General features: G+C 39.7%; 1 protein-coding gene across 3 annotated transcripts in view; it reads right to left on the reverse strand.

Moving 5' to 3' along the window:
* Gask1b (golgi associated kinase 1B) overlaps positions 1-3,673 on the reverse strand; it is a 49,793-nt gene extending 46,120 nt beyond the window's left edge. Inside the window, exons 1-2 of one of the 3 annotated variants that reach the window (XM_047567376.1) lie at positions 3,570-3,673; positions 1,067-1,125 (exon numbers count right to left, since the gene is read on the reverse strand). The gene's annotated coding sequence lies outside the window, so the exon portion shown is untranslated. Of the gene's footprint in view, positions 1-521; positions 644-1,066; positions 1,212-3,569 lie in introns of those variants that run through there. The other 2 variants (XM_047567377.1, XM_047567378.1) reach the window with 2 other exon arrangements.
* Positions 3,674-7,135: the final 3,462 nt, after the last annotated feature.

Raw genomic sequence — 7,135 nt, forward strand, 5'->3', positions numbered from 1 at the left:
CAGCTTAAAGTTGTGAAAACAAGTCACAAAAAAACCAAGCATATTTTATGACTTGTAGCTAGAGTCTTTTAATTTGATCTGAAGCAAAGCAGTAAAATTCGACCAACCTGGTCTTTTCCTTTTTGCACTTCAGAAATAACTTAAGACAGATGGCTTTTTAAAAATTTATAGCTATCCTATATTATTTTTAAAAATCATGCATTAACTAATTGGGCAGAAGCACAAAGTATTAACATTCAAACTCAGAAACATTATCTTAATCTAATATAATACAGATTTTTCTTCACAATATGTTCCATTATCTTACATTAAATGTTAGTATAATATAAAGCCATAAATATCTATATAGCAAGGGAGCAGTTACATTTATTCAGTCACACACAAACACACCAAACACAAATCCAGCTACTTTTCATTTATTTTCTTTCCACCAAAGTCGGCTGAAAGAAAACAAAAGAATCTCTGGTACAATTGTTTTCACATTATTAGAAAAGAAGAAACTCATAAGCAATCTTACTTACACAGCTGGACTCATGCTTGGCTCCAGGAAGAATGTAATCCCTGACTCTAATGCAAAGAACTTCTAAAGGCTGAGGCATGTAAGTAGAACATATTTCATGCTCAAGAGTGTTCCACATTTCAAACATTTCAGATCAGCTTTAAAACTCCCTTGAAAATTACTGATGGCAAGGCAAAATGGTTGCTTGTAACCTAGCTACTGCAGTTTCCAGACGTATAAGGGTTTTTTTTTTTTTAAAGAAAATTTAAAAAATAAACTTTAATTTTAAATTCTATAAAAAACAAACGCCGTACAGAATCAGTTTTCATTCAAACAACTTTCCACTTATTTTTAACCCCTGGGAGCCCTCTAGTGTCCTGTTTGCAAACAGACTCAGAAATGTGAGTCTTGTGAAGTTAAAAAGTATCCGGAGTGTTTGCTTAGTTTGGTGGAGCAGCCCATGCTGAATAAACACCTTGTAAAATGAGGAATGCCATCGCCCGCCCCTCTGTCCATCCCACTGTAGCTGAGGAGTGGAGCACCAGGGTTCCAGGACCTACTACTTACCTCACCATCCTGGCCATTTGCAGAGTAGCACTTGTCTCCCAGTTCTGGAAAGAGAAGGCCTAGAAGTTCAGAAAAAGTTAAGAAAGGGTTACTATGAATGAGAGAAAAATAGAACAGTGAGATAAGAGTGCACAGAGATAGCGAAAGACATTTATAGTGTGCAGTTGCACAGTGCAGCAGTTCACAAAAAGCAGTCACGGGGCTTCTCCGATTGGAGGTTTTTTAAAAAAACAGGTTAGGGATTGGCCTAGGTTGTTTGCATGTTCTGGTACAAAGGCGGGAACTGATGACCTTGGGTTCTCACTTTGGCTTATTCTCTTTGCTTCTATGGCAAATGGAATCAGAAGTCAAAAAGGCACAGAGGGAAACAAGGACATTTTTCCCCTACCAAAAAAAATAAATGGTTGTAACACTGGAAAATGAAGTGGGAAAGAGATTGCAGCATGGAATATGGTCTTAAAAGTGCTACATTTTACAATGAAAAAAAAAAAGTGCAAGGAATTGGAATATATAGCAAAGGAGAGAGAAAACTTCCAAGTGGTAAAAAGCCACAAATTATAATAGGACTGTTATTTCAGCTCTCTGAAACTCAGATCTTTTTTTCCTTTTTAAAAGTTCTCCTACTGGAAAGAGAAGGAACAATTCCAATATTGATAGTAGCCTAGATGTACCTGTAGGTTTTCACTAAACTTCAAGAAAATTCAGGCATCAGAGTCATTTTCTGTATGAGTCAAAACTTTCAAAGCACACACTTCTGTAAGCACAGAATTATTTTCTAGATAGTAAATATGAACTTCCTGAAAGGAAACCATGATACAGCTGCTCTTTATAACTAGTTTATGATTTTCACATATTTAAAAGAATAAATGACCTGAGTCTTTTAAAATTAAAAGGGCTGGGGTATAGCACAGTGTGAAGCACTTGCCTTGTATGTGGGGGTCCTGGGTTCCCTCCCCAGCACCACAAAAGAAAAAAAGAAAGAGAGAAAAGAAAAAGTCTTTGTAGAGGCCAGATTATGATAAGCAGAAGTCTCCTCCAACTAATTTTTTGGGGGGACGGGTACTGGGATTGAACTCAGGCGCACTCAACTCTGGTCTCACTGAGTTGCTTGGCACCTCGATTTTGCTGAGGCTGGCTTTGAACTCACTATCCTCCTGCCTCAGCCTCCCAAGTTGCTGAGATTACAGGTGTGCATCACTGCACACCACCAATTATTTTTAAAGCAACTTTTAAATTAGAGAAATGACTAAAAGCAGGTAAGACTTGTGTGAGTTGTATATTTGGTTGAATCCCCACAGAAATGTCCCTGTATTAGAAAAAAGAAATACATTGCCTCCACTTACAGAGGAGGTTACAGCATATGATGATTGGAGAATGGGTTCCAGAGGAAGAAGCCCAGCTCCCAGTTTCCCTTCCTCTTTCACTTGCTATATGTGGTCCCTGGGACATGTAATTGTATGCAACTGAGCTTCGTTTCCCTGTCTTTAAGGGAGGAAGAATAATAGCACTGGGGCCATGGATTTCTTGTGATGATTAAAATGAGATAGTGGCAAGGAAGTGATCATTTGGAATAGTCACCCCGCAATACACACACCTTATCGAACTCCTCAGAGACCCTCCTCCCTGTTCTATTATACCAAGGTATTTTGGTAGAATTGAGAACAAGAATGGAATTTTCCATGAAATCAATATGTTGATAAAACCAATACAGCAGATAAACAGGACTCATCAGATACAACTAGGAAACAATTTTATCACTCCTTCCACTTCCCAGTCAAACCTGATGTGGAGTGTGTGTATGTGTGTGTGTATGTGTGTGTGTGCATGGGGGGGGGGCAGAGAGGGGCTGGGAATTGAACCCAAGGCCTCACAGGTGAAGCACTGTGCTACTCAGCTAAGTCCCCAGTTCCTTACTTTTCAATATCCTTGGGCGAAAGCTCAGGCAGGCTCCATGACTTTTCTAGTTACACTTAGATTTCTTCAAAGTTCTCCAGTCATTATCATATCGTAATATATATATATTATGGTTTGGATATGAGAGCAAAAGCTCCTGTGCTAATATGGGAATATTCAGTGGTGAAATGATCAGATTTTCTTTCCATAAAAATAATCTGCAAGGAAAACAAGGTCAACTAACTCAGCAAGGCCCTGAACAATTTAGCAAGACCATCTCAAAATAAAAAATAAAAGGGCTGGGGATGTGGCTCAATGGTTAAGCATTCCCAGGTTCAACTCCTGGTACCAAAAATAAAAAGAAGACGACATTGTCATCTCATTATAATTACCTGGGGACCTTTTAATACATCTAGAACAGAGGGAATGAATAGTCACAAAGAAGGAATATGAGTGAGGACTGGGGATTGTGGTAATAGGCTATTTCTTCACATTTGCATATTTCCATATATATCTGGTATTTTAGTCAACTCCCCACCTCTCCCCGGCTGTGACTAAATGATCTGACCAGTAAAGTTCTAGGGTAGGAAAAGCTTATTTGAGGGCTCACAGTTTCAGAGGTCTTAGTAGAAGGCTGGCTCCATTCCTCCAGGCTCCAGACAAGGCTGAACCTCAGTGCAGAAGAGCTGTGAAAGTCAAGCAGCTCACCCTGTGATCAGGCAGCAGACCTCACTGGCCAGATACAAATATATACACCATAGCCACGCCCCCAATGAGCCACTTCCTCCAACCACACCCCCACCTGCCTCCAGTTACCACTCAATTACTCCCATCAGGGATGAACTCACTAATCAGGTTAAGGCCTTCAACCTGATCATTTCTCCTCCAAACCTTCTTGCATTGTCTCACACGTCAGCTTTTGGGGAACACCCTATCTAAACCATAACATCTGGTCATTTAATAAAATTTAAAGAGTTGGTGAATAAAACCAGTATTCACATTATATTGTTTATACTTTAGGCATTTTATACATGTATGTAAGAGGAGAAGTGAGTAATGTCTTCTACATCTTTTATTTATAATACAGAGTTCATATAAGTTTGGTTATTTTAAAATTAAATTTTAAAGAGAAAATATATGAATGACTAGTCCACATCCACCTTCCCAGAGGTCCAGATTAAATTGATCTGAGTGGACCCCAGGAATTCATAGTTTTAAAAACTTGTAATGTTCAGGGTGATAGTTCACTATTCTAAAAGTTAAATAGCTTATTCCTGAAGCTAATTAACACCTTTTTACAGTAAAATGGTAAGTCTTAGTTTTCACTGGCAATTAAATCTGTAAATCCTTCAAGATTTCCAATTTTAAGAACCAAGTGTGGTAAAGGCTGTTTCGCCTTCAGCCTGGGAGAACTCCTGGACCAGATTAGATAGTGAGTAAACCTTCACATTCCCCACCCACTGCACCTCATTTCCTCCACTCCTGTCATGGGTATCACTGGCCCACCTGCTGAAAGCCACTCGGAAAATGAGAAAAAACTATATAAGGACTTAATTTGTTGAAAAACCAAGTACTGAGTTTTCCTTTGTTGTTGTTGACCCATGCTTGTTATGCATATTACAGACAGGCAGGTGGAAACCTGGTTCTTTGCTGCTTGAAACCTTCCACTGTGTCCCTAATCCTAGCGCACCACCCTACTGACCTCTAGAACCCATACGCCTTTCTAGAACAATAATCCCAGCTTTAGACTAACATAACCTCTGTCCTGTTTGCCATATGAAATTTGCTAATACTTTTGCTATTCATTCTAACTTCAGGCCTGGATGGCATCAAAGTGCCCTGTCCTGCCATTGAAAGCCCTTAGCCTAATAATCTTTGAGATTTTTATCATAAAGGCATTTAATTGATACCAAAGAGTTTGTAATGCTTAAACTAATATTCCCTGATTGATTTTTCTTTAAACTCTATGCAAAAGAAGTTACATTGCATTATGTTTTATTGAAATATGTGCATATTCATGTGTCTCATGATTGCTCAGCCCTAAAGACATCTTTCCTGTTGACCCATATGTGTATTTGCAGTAGGAGAAGTACGTTAGGAGAAGTCTCCCTATTTCAGAGCTACAAATTCATGAAGCAACACTGAGTGCCATAGCTTAATCCCTCATATGTGACCAAGAGAGCACCAACTAGGAATAACTCCTGGCCTTTGCTTGTGTGGGTGTTCTTTCCTCTCTCTATTCTTAAACCTGGCTAAGAGAATACGTAGGCTCCTTGCCCTTTACCAGTATGGAAATCTCCTGCAATAATCCATTTAGCCTCATCTCCCAAGGAATGCATGTTCCATTTCCTGAAAAATGTGTGTTACGATGATTCTGCCACATGACCAGAAACTGAACAGAGGGTAAAACAATAAATAGATAACAAGTATAACAGACACTTTGACTGATATTTGAAATGACAAGTATTTTAAGGTTATTTTTTCATCTCTTAATAATTACACAATTTACTCACACTAGGATAATTAGCATTTTCTCAAAGTTTTAAGAACTGATAATTCATACAATCATCAAAGAGTTAAAGACAAATATGTAGCTTGATGGTTGACTGGAGCTTCCCCTCAGCACCCCCAGACAATCTAGACAACTAAACTAGCAGACCAAAGAGGGCACTTGAGGCCTCATTCCCCTGCCCTCCATCCTGGCCACCAAGCTGCACACAGAGGAGAAACCACATAGGACAGACAGCTGGTCCCTGGTCATTCTTGGTCTAGACAGAATAACATGCAGCAGTGTTTTGTGCCTTTGTACTGTAGTAAGCAAATCTGTCTCAATCCTTGGGATCTTGCAGGAAAATTAGCATCAAGCTGCAAATTCTCTCTTTTCTCCTTAGGTACTATTCATATAAAAAAAAAAAAAATAAGCTGTAGTGTTACATTTCAAGGAAGGAAGGCCCCTGTTTTGGTTTGGATGTGAGGTGTCCCCCAGAAACTCAAATGTGAGACAATGCAAGCAGGTTCAGAGGAGAAGTGATTGGGTTGTGAGAGTATTAATCCAATTAGTGAATTAATCCCCTGACAGGGATTAACTGATGGTGTCTGAAGGCAGGTAGGGTGTGGCTGGAGGAGGTGGGGCTTTGGGGCATGACTTTGGGGTATGTATTATATCTGGCTAGTGGAGATTTCTCTGCTGCCTGATGATGAAGTGAGCTGCTTCCCTCAGCCACACTCTTCTGCTATGATGTTTTGCCTCATCTTGCACTCCTAGGAATGGAGCTAGCCCCTTATGGACTGAGATCTCTGAAACTGTGAGCCCCTAAATAAACCTTTCCTCCTCTACAGTTGTTCTGGTTGGGTCCTTTTAGTCACAGCATTGAAAAAGCTGACAAAAACAGCCCCTGGTTATACCAGTCTAAATCTGGCACATTAGAAATGCATTGGAATTATAAATAAATACCATAAAAGTGAGGAGAAGAAGACAGAGAAGTTTGTATCCTTTACTTATTTGTGTCTAGTGGTTTTGAGACTCCACTTTATCATCCAATATGATTCAAACATACATGGCATATCTGATAACTTGTCAGATGGAGTATATTAACCCTGAACATGTTTATGAACCAACAAAGAAAATGGTTAGAAAAGAAAGAATGGGTTAATATCACATAACCTGCCCAATCACCCATTCCCACCTACCCAGGTTCCAGCAGGTTCAAGTACCACAAAATATAGAAAGACAGTGATGAAGATACTTTCTTGTATTATCCTGTGAGATATCAAGGCACTAGCAGGTGAGGAAACAGGATATGGAGTCTGGCAGCATCTCGTTCTCTCCCTCGATGTCCGGGCACTGCTATGTGTGGAACTTTGGGAGCACTGCTGTGTAGCACCCTGACATGAATGGTATGGTCCCACAGAAGGCAGCAGCTGTGACAGCAGGCACAGTAGTAAGTTGCCCTGATGTAGCTGCACAGACAGAAAACATCCATGAGTGAGGCTTATGCAAGGTAACTAGAACTCGGGTTATAAACATATGAGTGACAAGCTCTGGCATCCCTGAGACAAAATTGAGTGTTTTATTGAGATATGCTAGAGAAAAAGAGTCAGTGCAATTTGAATCACTCCTACTAAAGAGTACTTGGAATCCATAAGCTAGTGAGATTTGGGGAAATATAGATGGAA

The sequence above is a fragment of the Sciurus carolinensis genome, chromosome 10 (assembly GCF_902686445.1).
Source record: "Sciurus carolinensis chromosome 10, mSciCar1.2, whole genome shotgun sequence".
Classification (NCBI taxonomy): domain Eukaryota; kingdom Metazoa; phylum Chordata; class Mammalia; order Rodentia; family Sciuridae; genus Sciurus; species Sciurus carolinensis.